The sequence below is a fragment of the Dermacentor albipictus genome, chromosome 6 (genome assembly GCF_038994185.2).
Source record: "Dermacentor albipictus isolate Rhodes 1998 colony chromosome 6, USDA_Dalb.pri_finalv2, whole genome shotgun sequence".
Lineage (NCBI taxonomy): Eukaryota > Metazoa > Arthropoda > Arachnida > Ixodida > Ixodidae > Dermacentor > Dermacentor albipictus.
Genome location: NC_091826.1, coordinates 105,340,462 through 105,363,437, shown reverse-complemented (window position 1 = coordinate 105,363,437; position 22,976 = coordinate 105,340,462). Strand labels below are relative to the sequence as shown.

The window sequence follows — 22,976 nt, the reverse complement described above, 5'->3', positions numbered from 1 at the left end:
GGTAATGCTGAACACGAGTCAGAGAAAACATGCACAGCGCCCTATCTTGCGAAAATCTGATACTTGCAGCGGAGAACGGCAGAAAACAGGCCACGGAACAAGTTAATTGTGACTGCCAACTCGCAGATCATGTTTGTCCTTCGTTCTCACGGGACTTGCATGTGCAATCTGACTCGCACAATTTCAGTTCCAACGCAAACAGAGCAATCACAGTTTATGAAGATTTATCCGCTCCGACGAACACTGTTACCGCGGAGCTTCGATTTGCAGTAAAGATTTTTTCACATGAGACGTCTTTTCCTGCGAACGCAATGAATCTGTAGGATTACAATGCAATGCAAGCTTGTTTTGGAGGCTTCGGTAGGAAATTCGAGAGGGTATAAGCAATTGTTTATGGACGTCAGACTCTGGAGTTTTGCAAGACGCGTAGCGCCACCTGCCGGTGCGAAGAGGCAGTAATTGAGTAGTGCGAAGCCTGACTCCCTTGCTAAGTTGCCTATGCAGCTAGCGACTGCGAAACAATGATTTCACTAGATTTTGGTCCATATTGCGAGTGTTTTGTGCACTTAACACCCAGACAGAGAGCTATGAATGTCTACGCTAGTCGGACGCGCTGTCGAACTTAAAGAGTTTCATGGTTCACTGGTCAGACTGATGGTATAGAAGCGACGGTAACCGCGATTGCTCCGCGCATTACGAAGAAACGCCGCAATCGACGCTACTGTTGTGTTGTAAATTGCCATGAACGTAAAGGACGGAATAACAACATTCAGTTTTCCTGATTTCAATCGCGATCATATGAAGGGGAAAGGCGAGAGCGCTGGATACGGGCCGTTCAACCTGTTGGGTAATCGGATTACTTGCATTCCCCACAACACTGCGGCTCGCATGAGAAAGTGCGACAATTTTGTTCTTCTGTAATTGTGTTCCATAGCCCTGACGGAGGACCGTGGTGACCAAGCGAAAACTCAAGAATCAAGAAAAAACAATGTTGCGAACCATCCTGTTTATGTGCTTGAACGAAAAAAAACCAGTCAAAAACACAAAGGACAAGAGGAGAGCTTCACACCACAACGACTGGACTATCAACTGAAGTTTATTAGAATCGGTGTAGTCCCAGCAAGGCCAACAGAGCATGCGCAACTATGTATTATGTACCAACTGGCCCAAATTTCAACCCTTCTGTTTATGTGCCATCGATATCTCCACTTTTTAACAGACGTCCACCTCCGCTTGACTCAACAAGTGGAACGGAGAGATTTGACATGTCAGCTTAACCAAACATTTTGGTTCGTTTATCAATTCAAAATCCTGTTCTAGAGCATCGTTGTATCGCGAGCTCATTTCTACTTTCGGCAGGCACGTACCCAAGGGGGGGCCCTGCCCCCTTTCCCTTCCCGCCCACGCCACCACTTCTCACACACATTCTATAGCGCCATCAAATCAACAATGACACTTGACAGCTATTCTGCGGTCAACATTTTGTTGCCTTTTTCACTCATTTTGGATGGCGGTATTTATCGGCATCTTTTGGGGTGTGAAGGCCAGTTTCGTTATCGATTCGGTGCCCACGCGATTAACTCGAAATGCATTCAGTTGTCACCATCTTTTTGACAATCACGCGCTTCGCTGTTGCTTCGTTAGTGCAGCCTTCATCGTTTAGACTGATCCAGGGACCAAGAAAGGGATTCGGTTCGTGGTCAGCTGGTCTGTATGCATGTGGAATGAGTTGCGGCCAGAGAAAACGCCAATTGCGTTTAATTTTTTTCTTTTGCTTCATTATTTCCTCGAGTAATGGCTTGCCGCGACGCTGACAGGTTCTCAGAACCATATAACCGCGATATGGGTTAGATAAGGTGAAAAATAAAATAATTCGAAACGGCGTTCATCATGAAACTCTGCAATAGTGAAAACAATGAGGTGTGCTACAGACATGGACAAAGTGTATGGAGTCTGAGCATTTCACTCTTCAAAAGTCTGCGGTGCCGTTCATTTCACTGCTGAACCCGTTTAACTCATGAAACTTCACTGCCAACTAAAGCGAAACTTGACAATAAATAGTGGCAGCAAAGCAAGCATGTTATTTCAGTTCAATAAAGAATTACGGTTTGGCCATTCCACTGTAATAGGCGAGGCAAAATGTATAAAATTATGCGCTAATAATATCATTTTTGTGGTTACCGCCATATTTGGGTAACAGAAAAAGTTTGAAGTACGAATTATTTGCAGCCTCCCGGAGGAACAGTGGCTGGCGGTTATGAGGGCGTGGGCGCGGCTTCACTAGAGACTTAATTTGTATCCGACTATAGTAGCGCTTTTTTAATTAGCTCTGGAAGAACTATAGAGAAATATATATTTGAGGGACCGTCACAGTGCTTTTAGATCTCTCGCTTATGCTCTACAATGTGAAGTGCCGCAAATGACTCGTATTGTTATTTGGGAAGTTACGTAACGATGCGTGGCTGCCAGTCCAGTACAACCTCGTAGGGTGCAGGACGTTGCGATTCTAGACGTACTACCCCCCTCCCCTGCCCCTGCGGAAGCTTAGCAAGACAATTATATAAGCACAGCATAGAAGTGGCTACGTCAGGCGGTTCGACTGATAACTGTAAAAGCGTCATTCAAAGCGTACGGAATTGTTCTCCACTTCCGGTGGCGTTTCTTCTACTTCCTCTTTAAATAAAAAGATGTTGATGTATAAATATTTTCATAAACAACGGTTAAATTTGTTAGCTTTTGCTTTTTCTTCCTGTTTGGTTGTTGCGCTTCGGTTGCTGAAAATGGACTCCTTAGTAGATCGCTTAATTTCTCAACGCCTTGCGACTCTCGTTTACAGTTGGCAATCTTGCACGAAAAGTGTTCTGCAATTAGGCAAAAACCAGACGAGGTAACGGATGACATTCATGTTGCTTATAGATTTAATGGTTATTGCAGAGTTTCATGATGAACGCCATTTCGAATTATTTTATTTTTCACCTTATCCGGACAGGCCGCCATTGCAATATGAACCTGGCAACGTTTAACGCTAGAATGTTATCTAGTGAGGCGAGTCTAGCAGTGCTATTGGAGGAATTAGAGGGCAATAAATGGGATATAATAGGGCTTAGTGAAGTTAGGAGGCCAAAAGAAGCATATACAGTGCTAAAAAGTGGGCACGTCCTGTGCTACCGGGGCTTAGCGGAGAGAAGAGACCTAGGAGTCGGATTCCTGATTAATAAAAATATAGCTGGTAACATACAGGAATTCTATAGCATTAACGAGAGGGTGGCAGGTCTTATTGTGAAACCTAATAAAAGGTACAAAATGAAGATTGTACAGGTCTACGCCCCTACATCCAGTCATGATGACCAGGAAGTCGAAAGCTTCTATGAAGACGTGGAATCGGTGATGGGTAGAGTGAAAACTAAATACACTATACTAATGGGCGACTTTAATGCCAAGGTAGGCAAGAAGCAGGCTGGAGACAAGGCAGTGGGGGAATATGGCATAGGCACTAGGAATAGCAGGGGAGTGTTATTAGTAGAGTTTGCGGAACAGAATAATATGAGGATAATGAATACCTTCTTCCGCAAGCAGGATGGCTGAAAGTGGTCGTGGAGGAGCCCGAATGGCGAGACTAGAAATGAAATAGACTCCATACTCTGCGCTAACCCTGGCATCATGCAATATGTGGACGTGCTCGGCAAGGTGCGCTGCAGTGACCACAGGATGGTAAGAACTCGAATTAGCCTAGACCTGAGGAGGGAACGGAAGAAACTGGTACATAAGAAGCCGATTAATGAGTTAGCGGTAAGAGGGAAAATAGAGGAATTCCAGATCAAGCTACAGAACAGGTATTCAGCTTTAACTCAGGAAGAGGACCTTAGTGTTGAAGCAATGAACGACGATCTTGTGGGAATCATTGAGGAGTGTGCAATGGAAGTCGGTGGTAACTCCGTTAGGCAGGATACCAGCAAATTATCGCAGGAGACGAAAGATCTGATCAAGAAACGCCAATGTATGAAAGCCTCTAACCCTACAGCTAGAATAGAACTGGCAGAACTTTCGAAGTTAATTAACAAGCGTAAGACAGCTGACATAAGGAAGTATAATATGGATAGAATTGAACATGCTCTCAGGAACGGAGGAAGCCTAAAAACAGTGAAGAAGAAACTAGGAATTGGCAAGAATCGGATGTATGCATTAAGAGGCAAAGCCGGCAATATCATTAATAATATGGATGAGATAGTTCAAGTGGCTGAGGAGTTCTATAGAGATTTATACGGTACCAGTGGCACCCACGACGATAATGGAAGAGAAAGTAGTCTAGAGGAATTAAAAATCCCAAAGGTAATGCCGGAAGAAGTAAAGAAAGCCTTGGAAGATGTGCAAAGGGGGAAGGCAGCTGGGGAGGATCAGGTAAAAGCAGATTTGTTGAAGGATGGTGGACAGATTGTTCTAGAGAAACTGGCCACCCTGTATACGCATGACCTCGAGCGTACCGGAATCTTGGAAGAACGCTAATATAATCCTAATCCATAAGAAAGGGGACGCCAAAGAAATTATAGACCGATCAGCTTACTGTCCGTTGCCTACAAACTATTTACTAAGGTAATCGCAAATAGAATCAGGAACACCTTAGACTTCTGTCAAGCAGAGGACCAGGCAGGATTCCGTAAAGGCTACTCAACAATAGATCATATTCACACTATCAGGTGATAGAGAAATGTGTGGAATATAACCGACCCTTATATATAGCTTTCATTGATTACGAGAAAGCGTTTGATTCTGTCAAAACCTCAGCAGTCATGGAGGCATTACGGAATCAGGGTGTAGATGAGCCATATGTAAAAATACTGGAATATATCTGTAGCGGCTACACAGCCACCGTAGTCCTCCACAAAGAAAGCAACAAAATCCCAATAAAGAAAGGCGTCAGGCAGGGAGATACGATCTCTCCAATGCTATTCACAGCATGCTTACAGGAGGTATTCAGAGACCTGGAGTGGGAAGAATTGGGGATAAAAGTTGACGGAGAATACCTTAGTAACTTGCAATTCGCTGATGATATTGCCTTGCTTAGTAACTCAGGGGACCAATTGCAATGCATGCTCACTGACCTGGAGAGGCAAAGCAGAAGAGTGGGTCTAAAAATTAATCTGCAGAAAACTAAAGTAACGTTTAACCGTCTCGGAAGAGAGCAGCAATTTACAATAGGCAGCGAGGCACTGGAAGCCGTAAGGGAATACATCTACTTAGGGCAGGTAGTGACGGCGGATCCGGATTATGAGACGGAAATAATCAGAAGAATAAGAATGGGCTGGGGTGCGTTTGGCAGGCATTCTCAGATCATGAACAGCAGGTTGCCATTATCCCTCAAGAGAAAAGTATATAATAGCTGTGTCTTACCAGTACTCGCCTACGGGGCAGAAACCTGGCGGCTTTTTTACGAAAAGGGTTCTACTCAAATTGAGGACGACGCAACGAGCTATGGAAAGAAGAATGATTGGTGTAACGTTAAGGGATAAGAAAAGAGCAGATTGGGTGAGGGAACAAACGCGAGTTAATGACATCTTAGTTGAAATCAAGAAAAAGAAATGGGCATGGGCAGGACATGTAATGAGGAGGGAAGATAACCGATGGTCATTAAGGGTTACGGACTGGATTCCAAGGGAAGGGAAGTGTAGCAGGGGGCGGCAGAAATTTAGGTGGGCGGATGACATTAAGAAGTTTGCAGGGACAACATGGCCACAATTAGTACATGACCATGAGTAGTTGGAGAAGTATGGGAGAGGCCTTTGCCCTGCAGTGGGCGTAACCAGGCTGCTGATGATGATGATGAACCCATATCGCGGTTATATGGTTCCGAGAACCTGTCAGCGTCGCGGCAAGCCGTTACTCGAGGAAATAATGAAGCAAAAGAAAAAAAATTAAACGCAATTGGCATTTTCTCTGGCCGCAACTCATTCCACGTGCATACAGACCAGCTGACCACGAACCGAATCCCTTTCTTGGTCCCTGGATCAGTCTAAACGATGAAAGGCTGCACTAACGAAGCAACAGCGAAGCGCGTGACCGTCAAAAAGATGGTGACAACTGAATGCATTTCGAGTTAATCGCGTGGGCACCGAATCGATGACGAAACTGGCCTTCACACCCCAAAAGATGCCGATAACTACCGCCATCTAAAAGGAGTGAAAAAGGCAACAAAATGTTGACCGCGGAATAGCTGTCAAGTTTCAACATTGATTTCACGGCGCTATAGAATGTGTGTGAGAAGTGGGCGTGGGTGGGAGGGGGGGTTGTATGCGTCTTAACTTCGGGGGGGGGGCGCCCCCCCCCCCCTTGGGTACGTGCCTGCCCCAGAGAAGATGGCGGACGCGGCCATTGTTACACTATGCATTTTGAATATCCACTATTTTAACAAAAATAGCTTACCTTGTGCATTTTGCGGCAACGAAGTCCACAATCCACGATGTGTTGGTTTCGGCGCTGTAGTTGCGCATCCACTGTTCTGCTTCTGCTGCATTATTCAAGTTGCAGCGGAGCACCTTCGTTTCCAGCGTGGACAATTCGGTGTCTTCAACACACTCAGGAACGTCGGCGTCGCACATTTTTGCGGTGGCAAGAAACTGGTGTTATCAGCTGTAACAGCACCGTGTTCTCATCAATCGCGGCTCATTGGTGTCGTCTAGTCTTATGAAAAGCAAAACGTGTGGAGTGGGTAGCGAGCGAAGGTTGCAAAGGTACGGCTGATGGGACTCCTGCTTTACCCAGGGAGCGTTGCGAAAACGGTTTTTATTAAGTCCCTTGACAATTTGAAAGTAACGGCACTCTCTGAAATCTGCCGCCGCCGCGCGACCTCCTCGCCTCCTCCTCGCCCCTTGCGTGTTCCCCCCCCCCCCGCGGTCACCAGCTTTGCGCCCGCTTTTCTGCACGACGATTGCTCTCCCTGCCGTTGCCCTTGGAGACGCGCGGATCTTGAGTTTTGCTTGTTTTTCTTTTTCGTTCGCGCCATTTTCCTCCTGAGCACGGCTGGCTCGGGCTTCAGCTCGGTGTAGCGAACGTTGTACGCCGTGTTTCCTGCTCCATGTGCTAGCGCTATGCCGGGCTGTTGCATATAACAGCAGCAAGAAGCCTGCACATGGTTATGCCGTTTTTATGATACCACAAGGAAAGCGTGACGGCTTGCGCAGGAAGCAGTGGCTGCATGAATTTGGCCGAAAGAACCGTGTTCCGACAAAGAACAGCGTTGTTTGCGAGCTGAGGCGTCTTTCTTATAGCTCGTAGCAAAGCATCCCGTAATGCTGCATTTTTTATGCGAAGCATATTAACGTAGGTTTCGGGCCTTCGCGCGACGCCCGGCGGTGGCCACCATTGACCCTGAAGTGGGGTCACGTGACATGACGTCACGTGATGACATCACACAGGCTGGAGATGGGGCCTCATATCGTGCCGTCGGTCGCCTCCCGGCGGTGGCCACCATTGACCTTCAAGTAGGTCACGTGACATGACGTCACGTGATGACGTCACACCGGCTGCAGATGGGGCCTCATATCGCGCCGTCGGTCGCCTCCCGGCGGTGGCCACCATTGACCCTGAAGCGAGATCACATGATGTGACGTCACGTGATGACGTCACACCGGCTGCAGATGGGGCCTCATATCGCGCCGTCGGACGTCGCCCGGCGGAGGCCTCCACGCTTCGGTTCGTGCCGTCGCGCGCGACGCGGCGGCGGCGCCACCATCGCTGCATCACGTGATATGTGACGTCACGCCAGGGATGAAGCGGCGCGCGCCCGCCGTCGCGTCAGTCTCTGTGCCCGCGCCAACGTCCTTCGGGCGTGTGTGCGGTCAAGATGCCTCCAAACGCTAAGGATACGCTAAGGTTAAGCCTCCAATTTTTTTTTCATTCTTCCGGCCTGCTCACCAGCCCTTTTGCGGTTGTCCTCAGCATGCTTAATATTCCCCTCGCACGTCGCTAACTGTTGTTTTTCAGTCGGAAGTGCAGCATTATAGATTCTGCTTTGCGCCTTGAAAATATTTGTGGCAAGTATACTCGTGGTGACAGGTGACGAGCGTTAGCTAGTCAACATTGAGTTTGTTTTTAAGTTTTAAGCCGAAAGCCTTTAGATCTGTTTCAAGGTCGCGTTGTAATCTGGAAGTATCATGTGACCCAAGCAAGGCCAGAGGTGACCCAAATCATGTCCACCCCTGTATAAGGGAATGATTACCCGAGTTAATCAGTGAATCATTAGTGATTGACATAAGGTGGATTAGGGAGGATTAATGTTGATTAAAGTGTATTAAAGAACATTAAGGTGGATTAGAGTGCCTTAAGAAGGATTAAGATCCATGAATAAAGATTAAGATGAGTGGAGGAGGATTAAGGTGAAGGGTATTAAGACCGATTAGGGAGGATTAAGGCGGATAAAGTCAGATTAAGGTCGATTAATGCGGATTAAGTTGAATTAGGGTTGCTAGAGGAGGATTAAGACCGATTAGGGTGGATTAGGGACCATGGAGCTGGATTAGGCATGAGAGAGGTGAATTATGGTGTATTGGGACTATTAAGCAGGATTAAGATGCATGAATAAGGATTAAGGTGGATGGTGGAGGATTAAGGCGAATTATGATGGATTAAGATTGATAAAGGAGGATTAAGACCGTATATGGTAGGCTAAGGTGCATTAGGGGCGATGTAGGTTGATTAGGTTGTATTAAGGTGGATTGGGAGTATTAAGATGGATGAAGGAGCATTAAGGTGGAATAGGGTGGGTTAAGGTGAATTAGAGCTCATTGAGTATTAAGACCGATTAGTCTACCATAATCCTCCGCATGCACATTAATCCACATTCATTGACCTTAATCCTCCTTCATTCACTTTAATCCACTATAATCCACGACAGTCCCCCTTAATGCACCCTAATCCACCTTCATCAACCTTAATCTACTGTAATCCTCCTTAATGCACTTTAATCCTCCTTACTCAACCCTACTGCTTCCTTATTCACTTTAATCCACCCTAATCCACTATAATCGGCCTTAATCCACATTCGTCCTCCTTAATCCACCCTTATCCTCCATTCACTTTAGCCCACCATAATCCTCCTTAATGCATCTTAATCCACCGTCATCCTTCATGTACTTTAATCCACCCTAATCCACTATAATCGTCTTTAATGCACTTCATCGCACTTTCATCCACCCTAAGCCACCTTCATCCAACCTTGTCCTCCTTTATGGACCTTAATCCACAACTTTAATCCACCTTAACCCTCCTTAATACACCCAAATTCATCTTAATCCAATCACTAATCAATCATTACTTTGCTAATCATTAATCGTCTCCTATGCGCGGCTGCACATGCTTTGGTTCGCTTCCCGCCTTCCTTCGGTCACGCAATATTTTCTGTAGCTCGCGATGGGATCTCGAAACAGAGGTCTAAGGTTTTTGCTTAATAAGCCACACACAAAGGGATGTGTCACGAGCAATACTAGATCAGACGCACGAAGTAAAGCATCTGGTCATGTGGCAGAAAAATTGTCTGGAGTATAGAACTCGCCCCAAAGCTCCTTTTACATCGGTATTCCCCGTTCATACGGCTTTAAGAAAAAACCAACCTGCTCATAAGCGTTGCCTCCAGCATTATCGATGCTGTTATTAGCATTTCTCAAAATTTCCAACCCCAGTGGGGCGCACAACTGGCCCAAAATAACATGCCTCCATAGAATCCTGGGGCCCGTCCGGGGGAGCCCAGGAGGAAAAGCGCGCCGAGCGCAGCCGGCGAGCAAGGAGAATCGAGGAGGAAGGCGCCGTGAGGAGGAGAGTGTCGCTACTTTCAAATTATCAAGGGGCTTTAGGTTCTTAAAAGCACCTTCTGTCCTGAACTGAGCAGTACCAAGCTTGGTCATCTGCTTTGGAAAGCACGTTTACAATATGGACCTGCCACTTTTGGTTGTGTTGTACCACGGCTTCCAGCGAATATCGGGCGCCGAAGATTTTTTTCAGGGGTCGCACGCTGCGTAAAGGCAAGAAATTATGCAACGCCGAATACGTGTCCGCCGTTCAAGAAATAGGCGGCGAAGTTTCAGCGCGGTGTCAATCGCAAGTGAAGAGAGTCGCGTACGAAGTTTAACCTCAGTTAAGGTTTGCACGCTGCCAGATTCAGGCGCACAAACGTGAGGAAATGCTTGCCATAAATGCATTCACAGCAGCGATGAGCAGACATCGTGTGCACGGAACTGCTTGAGCGCACAACGGTACGCGCCGCAACGGCAGCGGTCTTTCGACATGCTGCGGAACGGCGGGCCTCCTGCAATCTTTGTTGACTGCATGCCGCTAGACAAGTAGTTATGCCTGCGCTGTAGTAGCGGTCATCTGTTCCTTTAGCAACTGATAAATAACTGATGCAATACATATGAGATCACAGTAACATACGTCCCAATCGCGCTGCAGCGCGTGCTTGTGCGCTCGTGCGCTGCGCGGTTCTGGTGTTCGGCGCTGGTTCCCACAGTTTGCCATCGGGACTGTAGATGAAAAAGACCGAATTTTAGCAATGCATATAATCAAGGAAGCTTCAAAACAGGTGAAGCAGTCGGCGTGGCGCGAAGTTTCGCTTACCCAGTGCCACGAACTGCAGTTATCCAGCGTGCCCGACGCTCGTCTTCGTGAGGCCTTGAAGGAAAATGGTAGAATCTGATGCTGGGATTCAGGCCTTGTTCATGGCAGCCCACGACGCAGCAGTAACGACGGTGACGCTTTTTTGAGGCTGAGCTAGGTCTCTCCTTATCGGCGTCGCCGATTCCTTCTGCTTTCAGCATTATGTCCCACGGCGCACGGAGAGTCCGTTTTCATTAAACTATAGGCTGCGGCCAGCTCTCATCGTGGTCGGCGTGGTTTGTAAGAAGTGACCAGTCTTTCCGCACTCGCAACAGAGCAGAAAAAAAGTGCGAATCGATGCAAAACTTGGGCTGGAAACATGTGGTCACCACATCCAGGGATCAGCTTGTACTACCCAGATGATGTTTCTCGCCACCACCAGGCGCCGCTACTATTAGCGGCGAGAATTAGGAGTGGCGCCCTCTCGCGAGTGACGTCACGGCCAGGACGCCGCTCGCTCGCCTTGCTCGGTTGCCGCGCACGCTCGTTCCCTTCGTGTATGATTGGGGTATGAGTGAGTCGAGCCGTGCTTATTGAACGATATGTTGGCTTCTTTCTGCTGCCATGACTGAACCGCAGTTCCTTCTCCTAAAGCGCATGATTCAATAAAATTTGCGGCCTGGGTATCGCAAGCTATTTGTAACGTTGAAGGAGTCTACTGGCCTTGCAATGGATATATGAGCCGTGCCTGCCCATAAACTTTGCATAATAGGAATGTCTGCAAATTCAACACGCGAAGTTGTGTATGATGCCTCGCTAAACACTTAACATTCCCTTAGTATTTAGCTATGAGAGACATTGCATTTTACATAGAAAAAAAATCTTCGTAATTGGCGTCAGCATGTTATCCGTGCTAGAAAGACACTGCCCAGCAAAGCTGTCATCATGATTCCTATTACTTTGGTGTGTTGTTCTATTCAAATATGGCCATTCATTAATGCGTAAAAGATAGTTAAGCGCGCATTTCTTATGAGAAAGGTTGCTGCTACATTCATCCCCCTCTGAAACAGGCCTCCAAAAAACGAATTGCTCGTGGCTGCTAACACGACGGCACGTCATGTAGACTATTTACATAGTTAATTCACAAGCACCATAGTAGCAATGACCTGAGAGAAAAGTTTCGTTGTTAAGATCGAGAGCCAATCAATTGCAAGTGATGAAATGTTTGATAGTGGCCCTCAGTAGCCTTTATCGACAATATGGCACATCCCTGATCATGTAGCGGTAGCAACCGACTGTCGGTATGGCGAGGCACGCTATGTTCGCGAAACCCATCAGTTCACTACAACTTCGAATTCAAACCATAAAGCATTTTTTTTACAGCGCCAACTGGAATGGCTATAGTATTCTCGAGCTACTACAGCGCAGTTTAGATTGCCTAGAAAAGAAAAATTCAAGCACCTTCTGTCTCACCATGTCTCGATCCAGTGTTTAATTATACAAACGGATAACTATTCGCCTCGTCGGTACATAAAAGAGAACCTTGCCCAACTGCAGGCTAAATAGTTTTCTCCAATCCAATCGCAAACATTCATAGAGAAAGCACTACAAGCCTTGCTTGTGCTTTCACTTGATTTCTGACCCTGCACCGGGCAATTTTGATATCTTCAATATGTCCCATACTACTAATGATTGATGCTTCGACTTCTTTCTAGCTGCAGCCATGCGGTCCAACAGGCATACTTCACTAAAAAATTTGGAACGAACAGCCTGTGTCAGTTCGCCAAAAAGATTCCTCATGTATAGTCCTCAAGCAACAAGCACCAGTAAATTCCTCAAGTGAGTTGAGGGAATATATATTGGTATATTCCTATTTGCAGTCTGTAAATAGCTATAAGCCTTCATTAACTTTAGTTCAAATTTCCGCCGCTTAAAATAAACACGCGAAGAACTGCCTAATGTTGACAAGCAGTTAAAGAAGCAAGTGGTGCTTGTAGAATCTAAACTGCAGTATTAGTTAAGTCTCCGTGTTACTGCCGAGTGTTTCTGTGAAGAAATGCAAAAATTCCATATTATATCATGAACTACTCGTCGTGAGCAAACCTGTTTTAGCGGATTAAAATCAACGTAACTCTTGTAGAAGTCATATATAGCCAGCATTTGTGACATACTTGTTGTACCGCGGCAGGTATGGTATCATAACTGGATTCTTATATGCTATGTTTTTGCGATTGTCCATCCGCAAATAAAAAACCCGCAATGGTCTGGTCTGCACTCCTTCGGCTGGCACTGTAGCATTGCCTTTGAGAGCTGCATTGTTGTCTAAGGAATTAGCTCTTTGAATAAATGTTCGCAAAGTGAGACGTCATAAGGATATATTTGAGACAACCACCATAAGTATACAAGCAGAGAGAACGAGGGCAAACGAAAATATCGCAGAAAGCGCCCGGACAACGCCCGAACTGTAGCAGACGACAGGCGCGAGTGCTTGCCCTGATGTCACGCAAGTGGCGCTCGCAGCACCCCTGTAGTTCGTTCTCGGGGCTAATACCTCAAACTCCAGTGCAAGACGCCCATATAGATGGCCGCAGATGCCAAACAGGTGAGATCGCCTTCGTATTTCGTACCAGCGCTATTGGCGGCTGGGCTAGAGGAGGAGTTGCTCAGGAAACGAAACTAATCATGACTGATGGGTAGGCGTGCACCGACCGCGGCACATGCACAGGCTCATCTCGACACATTTCAGGATGCCTTCAAGGTCGGCCGTGTGCAGAAGAGTTCTTTGAACGGCAGGTATGACTGCATCGGCTGGGTGATAGCAAGTGGCCGAGGCGCTGTCGCAGTCATTCCCACGCAGAAGCGTGAACATCAGTCACCTGCGCCACTCGTTGTCGTGTTTACACGTCTCAGACACCGCTCTCTGCCTGACAGCGCCGCATTGAGAAATACCCAGGATCTTAAAAAAATGCTGCGTACTTCTTTCGCGACAGTAATGTGTGTCTCAATGCGAATGAAATCAAAATAAAGTGGCAAGTATGCTGAGTACTAACTTTGCATGATCGAAATTTCTTCAACAGTGCTATATGAAATTTGGCACTAAAAATCTGCATGCTTCTGTTCCAAATTATGTATTAGTAAGACATATAAATCTTGTGGACAACTTTCGGTGGCAATAAACTAGAACAATAAAGGCAGAAGTTGTGCACATGTCTTACTGTGCTATGCAGCTCGAAATTAATTCATAACCCATTTGGTTTCATGAGCAAATAATAAATTAACTTAGCTTCCACTGAAAATAAAGAATAGCCATGTCCAGCACACAAATTATTGTAATTTCTATTAATCTTAGCATCCATGGAGTCAGTCTCGCTTATTTACATGAGGCTTTCACATATTCTAAATTTGAAAGGGAACAGTGATTTTCCAGTATTAAATAGCACGTCCTGCTTTTCTTTAGTTTTGTACTGCAATTTAATAATATGCCAGTGTAATTTTGTATGAATATCTCCAGCAATAATGCTTTGTGGGTGATGTAGATATGTATAATAAAAAAATAGTATATACCTCTCGTCTGTGATAAAACGCATCCACTTTAACTCAATTTGTGTGATCGTGAAATAGCATACTTTCCTATTTCAGTGTGTTGCAGTTCCGTAAACAAATTTTTACGAGCTGCAAATGGTAGCGGAAAAAAAACGAAAAAAAAAACGTGAATCCCAAGCATTGCAAGCATCAGCATATGGTGCTAAGGCATAACGGCACATCTTGGTAATGACTGAGCAGTGGATTTTGGCGATGAATGCATTTCGTATCTTCGGAAACAATGGCGGACCTTGCAGAAACAAAGCAAATCACCTTCACCGACCATCAACCTGAAAGCTTCACTAAACAAAGGAATTCGAGTTGGTTTTAGACCTTGTTGATGCGATCATTTTTCGTCCAGTGCCAGGTGACTCAAGCCAGGTGATGCAGAACCCACCCAGCTCCACTGCCAGCTTGCACTGCCCTTTCGTGTGTTTTTGGAATCGGTCAAGATGCCATCACGTATAGTAGCACTTTTTGGGCTTCTATTTTCCGGCTTCCACAAGGTGACGCCACCCAGGAAATTGTTCTTGTCAGGGTTGAAAGTGAGGCAGTGCAGAGGGACATGGATTGGGCCTATTTTGGAGTCAGAAACGCAGAGCAAAATTAGTTTTGAGGACTCAGGAACATGGATCAAAATGAATTGGCGGCTAATGTGCATAAGTACCTGTACCTGAAAAGCGTGGACACAGAATAGAGGAAGAGGTTAAGAAAGCAACCAAGTACACGGTGATTGAAAGTGTAAATAGACAACCAGAACTCCTCAGAAAGAAAGTGAGAGAAACAGAGACAGCGAATGGGATGCTGAGAATGGGGGGGAAAAAAAAAAGAAAAGGCCATGGAGATTTACAAAAATGGGAAGAAGAAAAAAATTGGAAGCGAAAATCAGTGCGATAACACAAAGGGCAGTGCCTTGCTATTTGAGGCTCTAGCTGATTGCCCAAGTACAAATACAGGGTCCTGAATACATGGCTGCGTGTGTTCAAAAAAAAAAGATTTTGCTCTCATCGGTGCACTGTTCTTGTTCAAATTTTGCATAAGGATTGCATTTTGGAGTCGACTTTGTTTAGTATAATATTGGGCACAGTTAATTGCCTGGTTTCCAAGAAAAAAAGTGCAAATTTGTCTCCGCTTATGGGCATATGAACTGCTGCCAGGACGATGCAAGCATAAAGCATAAACAGTGGCCTGCTCCAGGAGCGGGCAACACGCGGCAGCTCTCCCTGAAACGCTGCTTTCTGCAGATGACGACAGGTGGCGACACTGCCAGGGCTGCTTTTCAGACAATTTTTCCCATAGACGACAAGAGTTTCTAATTTTTGTCTTAAAAAACAGGTGACTAATCCTGCCAAGTGTTATACTAAATGAAGTCGATGCCAAAATGCAATCGTTCTGCAAAATTTGAGCAAGAACAATGCAGTGGTGAGTGCAATATCTATTTTTTTTATTGACCATAAACAGCCAAATATTCAGGACTCTGTACATACCGAAACAAGTATTCTCAGCAGAATGAGGCATGTGTGCGCTGCAGGAAATATCCGGAGACAACTTTGCACATCCTGATGGAATGTGGAGGGATTCACCCAGTGGGACCCATAGGTAGTGTACATAGTCCAGAAGCGCTTGAATTTAGCAAGAGATAAGCAAGACATTTAAAGTATTGGTGGAAAAAAAGCAGGGAAGAGATTGATAGAACTGGATGTGTTACAGGCATAGGTAGCCACACAAGGTAGATTGAGGTAGAGCAGTTTTGAGGAAGAGAAGAAAGCTTCAGGAGATGTACGCAAAAATGCTAGAAAGAAAAACATGTACAGCGTACCTAATTAAATCAAAGCAGGCTAGGTGGCTATTACTCACCACTCCATTTCGAAGCGAATGCCAATAATCATCATCAGTAAGCTAATAATTGTATTGCTAGGTGATGCCACCCTTCCATACACATAGTTATTGCTCTACAGGTGAGCCTGCCACTACATGTAATGTGCGCTTTTTGCACTTATAGCTGTAACCAAACGGGTAGAAGATCAGGCTATTACTTGTTTGAAATTAATAGCCAGATGCATTTCTTTTTAAGTGATGCTTCCCTTGCCTGCTTTCCTGTGTCTGGTGTGCCTGCCTAGCTGTTGGGTTGTTTGTTACTTCGTTGGATATATTTGTGAATTTAAGTACAACGGTTATTGGGAGTACCTGCAAAGTGGCTTATATAGCCCTTGAATGCTCACCAAGCATGCCCACATTTGTTTGCATACCCAAAAATAACTTAGTGCGTAAAGCTTCAACATGCAATGTCAGCTCACGGGCATCTCTAAAGAACCTCGATCCCTTAATGGAATGGTGAAGTATGTTTAACGGATTCTTTAATTTAGCCGATTTTCTTTACATAGCTTATACACAGTCATATGGACACTTTCAAAGTCCTTCGAATCAAAGATCCTTTACTTCAAGGGAGAATGCGCACTGTCACACAGGCACAGCAAAGGAGCCCTACTGGAAGGGAGCTTTCAGTCAAAGAAGTGCGCATTTGTCCTTGGAAAGCCCAAGGGAATACTCTCGAGCCTAGACGGCGTCCAACAGCAGAAAAAAAATATCTAAATATGAAAGTTCAATTTTTACCTCTTCAGAACAAGCTTATAAGTACTGAATACTATTGCTAAAGTACTAAACACTTTCGGGACACCCGCAATCGTTATGAACGCGCCGGTGCAGCAGCGCCGGCCCGGCCTGTCGTCAGCAGCAACATCGACGCAACACGTGTGCCATGCATAGAGTTAATAGTGCCATGTGCGATTTTGTTCTTCGGTTAGCGGTTGCTAGGCATCCCAGACTCCTTGGCTTTCTCCTGCGCATCTTCTTCCCTCGTCACTTTTGTTTTGTAGTTCTTTATTTTACCGCGTTTACGTGTACCTACCGCTGCCTAGCCACAGGGAATGAAACAAAGCGGCTGAAGCAAGGGCAACACTGAATAATCGACGCCAACATGCGGTGTACGAAGCGGTACACATGGTGGCCATCATTACAATAAATACATCTGTATTTGGTAAAGTAATGCCTTTAGTACGCGTGGATTTTCTTTTGATGTTTCTATGTATTAGGAAAAATAAATATTGCTGAAAAAGAATATGACAAATTTATTATAAGACGCATTTGGGCCATATTTTTTTATTACTATCGAGGTGATGGCAGCGCTAAGGATACGTTGCAGTTCCTGTTAAAAGCTTCAACGGAGACCATCTGGAGACCGTGTAGCACCGAGACATATCCCTTGAACTAATGTGCCTTTGAAAGCTCAATGCTCCTTAACTTCAAAGGACCTTTGGCATGCTCATGTGACTGGGGCTAGCTGTCATCAAACCAAACCAGTCCTTATACAGCATCAGATAGGTATCACCAAAGCTTCACAGCATGTGTGTTGGATTTGCCTAACTTTTTTTATGAAGTGTCTACTCGGGGAGAACCCAGCCAGCAACTGATCAACCCACCCCAGAACACAGGATGGTGGACAAGAAAACTTTAAAAATATTCAACAAACGCTCCTCTTGGGTACAGGAAGGCAACATTATTGCAAACTGTGACGAGGTGTGCTTTTAGGACAGGGACAGAGTAAGGCACAGATCAACAAACAAGAGCAGACAACGTTTAGCTATATGCCTTACTCTGTCCCTGAGTTAAAAACGTACTTCACCACAGGATTCAATTTCAACTTGCCCAAGAAGCAGCACTCTTAAATTTATTGCACTTCATTCAATGTTCTTCTCCTGTGATGCAATGTCAAACATTTCAACTGCCACTGTCCCAGTCATTGGCCTCTGGATTGCGGCTGGGTTCCACTTCATTGTTGCACTCAGGTGGACATGAAATTAGGCCAGCTTTCCTGAAGCCTGTAGTTATGGTATACAAAGGCACTGTGGCCCAGGCTTTGTGGACCGATTTGGCCACTTTGTCAAATGAAGTGGGCTTCATGCGCCAAGAGAATCTGATGCTGTGCTCAGCATCTGTCATTTGTAAATCCCACTGGCGCTGCAACGCAGACATAGAGCTGTGTGGTAGCAGCAGTATCAAGTGGCTACAGCATTTTTGCCTTTCCACTGATAATAACCATGGATGTTCAATTTGTTGCCTTATTTGATTTCGGAGTTGCAGCTGTGATGCGCCCTTATACTGTACCTCAATAGAAGGCATTTTCTAAAACTGACAAAGAGAAAGAATAAGCTTTAGTGAACCAACTTTCTACCAAGGGAAGGGCCCTTATTCAAAGGTTCTTTTGGCCGCTAAGCAGGCACGGGCCACCAGCTCACGCTGGTCTTTCAGGCTGGAGCTGAGCAGCACAGCCTCCCATTGGGATTGGTGAGGGATAGGAGGTATTGTGGGGTTTCGTTGGCATAATTGGCACAGAATGGGCATTATTTGCTGTGTTTTTCAGGGTGTGAGTGGTGAAGTAGGCTTAGGTGTCTTGAGCGCCAGTAGCCAATTGCCTTTTCAGTATCATTTTTTAAATATAGTGGCAGCTTCATTCTGTCCATATCACAGACATTGATGGTAGTGAAGTGGGGTCTTGTAAAGGGACTTTGTCCTTCTTGATGATGTGACTAGGGCAAACATTAAGATTGTCAATTCGTTCTTAAATTATTCCTTGAAGTTCTGCAGCTGCTGCTCAGTTGCCTGGCAGCTTTTGGCACATGAGTGTGCAAGCTCGAATCGCCAAGTCGTGTCTCGTGAATGTTGAAGACATGAACCATGCTGGTCTACTGACAAAACTATCAGCATTCATATATTTCACCAATGTCCCTGTTTGTCCCTGTGTGTAGAAGCACGGCCGACTCGGAGTGTTGGTCGCGGTGCAGTGCCAAGGACAACATGACCACCTTTAACGAAATAGTGAAGTGGTACAGACTTAATAGACAGACTATGCCGCCACCTCATCCGGGGCTTACCCGGAAGGAGGCAGTGTTATACAGGCAATTACAGGCGGGGTCCCTGCTCACCTCGGTGCTAGCTAAGCACGTGTGTCCGAGCGTGTACGCGAGTGACGTGTGCAGACTGCGCGCTAAGGAGAGAGTCACCGCGGCTCACATCCTTTGGGACTGTAGTATAAATCCACGAGAAGCCAGCGAGAAGACGACAATCCCGCCGCAGCTAGAGCCTGCAATGAGGAGCTATGACCGAGATACACAACTCAAGGCCGTCCAGCAGGTCTCGGCAGCTCTAGAGAGGCAGCAACCACGCGAAACTGAGGAGAAGGGGGGCAGCACCCCCAGGAAGGCAGCGGCAGCCCTCTCGGATCCGCGGAAGTAGCGAGGAACCAAGACCTCGAGGAGCACAATGCATGAGGCTGATGGAGTGGCGGCGTCGCGGTAAAAGCTTGTCCTCCCTGCGTGGAGGGAGCCTAACCGACTCTGCAGGCATTTTCGCTAAAGTTGTTCTCTCTCTCTGTCTCCCTGTGTTCAGATGCAACTGCAATGTTGATTCCCATGCCTTCAGCCCATTGCACTGCAACCTATGATCGATGATGAGCTCCCATTTCCGGCCATTCTGCCTTTTTACCCTTGTTCAGGACCTTTTTGCCCTTTGTGGAGCTTGTACTTTCTGAAGTTATCTGCCAGTCACAAATCATTATTTTGCTGACAGTGAAGTGCTGTCCTGGTGCATGGTTATCATTCTTGACTGCCAGGGCAATAGCAGACAATTTAAACTTGGTAGTATAATGTTTAAATTTTCTTCTCATTCATTGTGTTCGGCAGCTGATAACAGCAACAGCGTAGTGTGCCAGTGGCTGAGCCAATGATGAAGAAAATGAAAAATGAAATGTAGCTCCTGTAGAAACCTTTCATTTTTAAAAGCAGTTTCCTCCACTCTTGCCAAATAAATTTTGATTTGAACACTTCTACTTCAGTTGTGTCGGTGGGCCTACACTGCCACCAATGCCAGTGGATTAGCTCGAAATAAGAACAACATGAGAAACATGGACACACTTAGTGCTGACTTCCAACCTGTTTGTACTTGTCTCTTGTGCAGTTCTTTTTTTTAAACATGAACTGCCAACATGCCCAAGTATCTACCCTTCATAGCCAGGATTAGCTTCCTAGTGGAGCAGGAACATGCTCACACTTCTTTCAGCTTCTTCTTTTCAGCTCTGTGAATGTTTTATCTTCAACTTTTAGAACATTGAAATGATGTTACCTTTCGTAACTGCATATACTCCATTCCATACATAGCAGTCAACGTTGTGAAGGCTAAAGAGACTTCTTGCAGTGGCTTCATTTGCACTTCAAGCTAGTGTGATGCTTTCTGACCACAATTGTGCACAACTGTTTTATATATAGGCTCAGTATTGAATGAAACAAATTTTAACCCTTACAAACAAACGTACTGTGGTATACGGTGGCTAATCGTTGTTTTAGATCTTTTTTTTGTTTTGTTCTCGAATTTTTTTTATTTTCAACCCGTCGAGCAGCCTCGCGTACATGCTCGTGTGAGCGAAGGATAGATGGAACACACGGAGTGATAACTTTTCTTGACCGAACTTCTTGCATAGCTTCCACAGTGTTGACTGCTACGTATGGAATGGAGTATAGTGAACGTATGTGCCATATGTGCCAATTTAGTCGCAAGTGCATAAAAAGCATAAAAATAAGTGGTAGGGCATCAGAGGTTGCACAATGCGGTGTGATGTTTCGCTACTGCTCCAAATCTGTCACAGGCAGTTCTACATTATGTTGCAGAAAGAGCACATTTTGCAAAGGTGTCATCATCATCATCATCATCAGCCTGGTTACGCCCACTGCAGGGCAAAGGCCTCTCCCATATTTCTCCAACAACCCCGGTCATGTGCTAATTGTGGCCATGCCGTCCCTGCAAACTTCTTAATCTCATCCGCCCACCTAATTTTCTGTCGTCCCCTGCTACGCTTTCCTTCCCTTGGAATCCAGTCCGTAACCCTTAATGACCATCGGTTATCTTCCCTCCTCATTACATGTCCTGCCCATGCCCATTTCTTTTTCTTGATTTCAACTAAGATGTCATTAACTCGCGTTTGTTCCCTCACCCAATCTGCTCTTTTCTTATCCCTTAACGTTACACCTATCATTCTTCTTTCCATAGCTCGTTGCGTCGTCCTCAATTTGAGTAGAACCCTTTTCGTAAGCCTCCAGGTTTCTGCCCCGTAGGTGAGTACTGGTAAGACACAGCTGTTATATACTTTTCTCTTGAGGGATAATGGCAACCTGCTGTTCATGATTTGGGAATGCCTGCCAAACGCACCCCAGCCCATTCTTATTCTTCTGATTATTTCCGTCTCATGATCCGGATCCGCCGTCACTACCTGCCCTAAGTAGATGTATTCCCTTACGACTTCCAGTGCCTCGCTGCCTATTGTAAATTGCTGTTCTCTCCCGAGACTGTTAAGCATTACCTTAGTCTTCTGCAGATTAATTTTTAGACCCACTCTTCTGCTTTGCCTCTCCAGGTCAGTGAGCATGCATTGCAATTGGTCCCCTGAGTTACTAAGCAAGGCAATATCCTCAGCGAATCGTAAGTTACTAAGGTATTCTCCATTAACTTTTATCCCCAATTCTTCCCAATCCAGGTCTCTGAATACCTCCTGTAAACACGCTGTGAATAGGATTGGAGATATCGTATCTCCCTGCCTGACACCTTTCTTTATTTGGATTTTGTTGCTTGCTTTATGGAGGACTACCGTGGCTGTGGAGCCGCTATAGATATCTTCCAGTATTTTTACATATGGCTCATAAGTAAATAAGTACAAAGGTGTACTTATTTCTATAACTCAAACTTTAAATCTGTTCTTGAAATAGCTCGCTGCACCATTGCTGATGCTTTCTTAGCATGCTTAGGGTCCCTATTCTTTTACCAGTCATGCATAACATGCATGGGCCGAGTTGTGGAATGTGTTGGCACAATAGCAAAGCCGTGGGTTTCTTTGTGTGGTAGCAATGCAGATGAATATGGATTGCTTTTTTTTTTTTGCAGGCGCAAGTCATGGTGGTGCTGCTGCGTCAAGTTTTGCCAGCAAATGACCTTCTGCAAGTGTCGCTGACAGAATGTTCTTCCTGTTTTTTCATCTATATTGCAATAAATAGCTTTTGAGCAAGATCTTTATTTTGCTTATGGTGCTATTTATTTTTCTTCAGGGACACACTTCATCTGCTTTGTTGCAGTAGAATTCAAATCATGACAGATACAGTTATTGTGCAGTGAAAACGTTCAATGCCATGTTGTGCTACGCTGAAATGACTTGGCATGTGTTGAGCTGCATTGGCTGAGTAGGAGATTCATGTCTAAGTAATAATTTGAAATCTCTACGAACTACAAAAACACTGGTGTGTGCATTGTGGTCTGCCTCTACAAACCTTTGTCGTGATTGACAGAAAAATTGGTACTAATTGAAGCAATCCTTAGAGTAAAATAATTCAGGGACTTCTTTTTAAAGGAACAACACAAAGATGGGACTGTGGACGAGACAAAATTAAGTGCCAACTCCAAAAAAAATTTATCGAAATAAGGTGTGAATATGTTATCATTTGCTATGTGTTCTGAGATGGTTGACCAGGACAGATGCACAAGCTGGAACGGTTTGTATATATATTCACACCTCGTTTCAATTTTTTTGGAAATCAGCCTTGTCCATCTTCATCCTCTGTTTGCCACATCAGTTGTGGATAACTGACATGCCATTGCTTTAGTTACAGTGCATGTCATATTTAGGGCGTAGGGGGGCTCAGTGACATTGCGAAGAACATGGCTTTTTGGCCTGCTCGCCACTATCGTGCTAGCAAAGGCGTCACTGCAGTGTTTTG

General features: G+C 45.4%; 1 long non-coding RNA gene across 1 annotated transcript in view; it reads left to right on the top strand.

Moving 5' to 3' along the window:
• The window catches only part of LOC135905052 (uncharacterized), a 36,908-nt gene extending 14,636 nt beyond the window's left edge, over positions 1 to 22,272 (top strand). Inside the window, exon 4 of the long non-coding RNA XR_010565307.1 lies at positions 22,150 to 22,272. This is a non-coding gene — a long non-coding RNA (uncharacterized lncRNA). The remainder of the gene's footprint in view (positions 1 to 22,149) is intronic.
• The last annotated feature ends 704 nt before the right edge of the window (positions 22,273 to 22,976 follow it).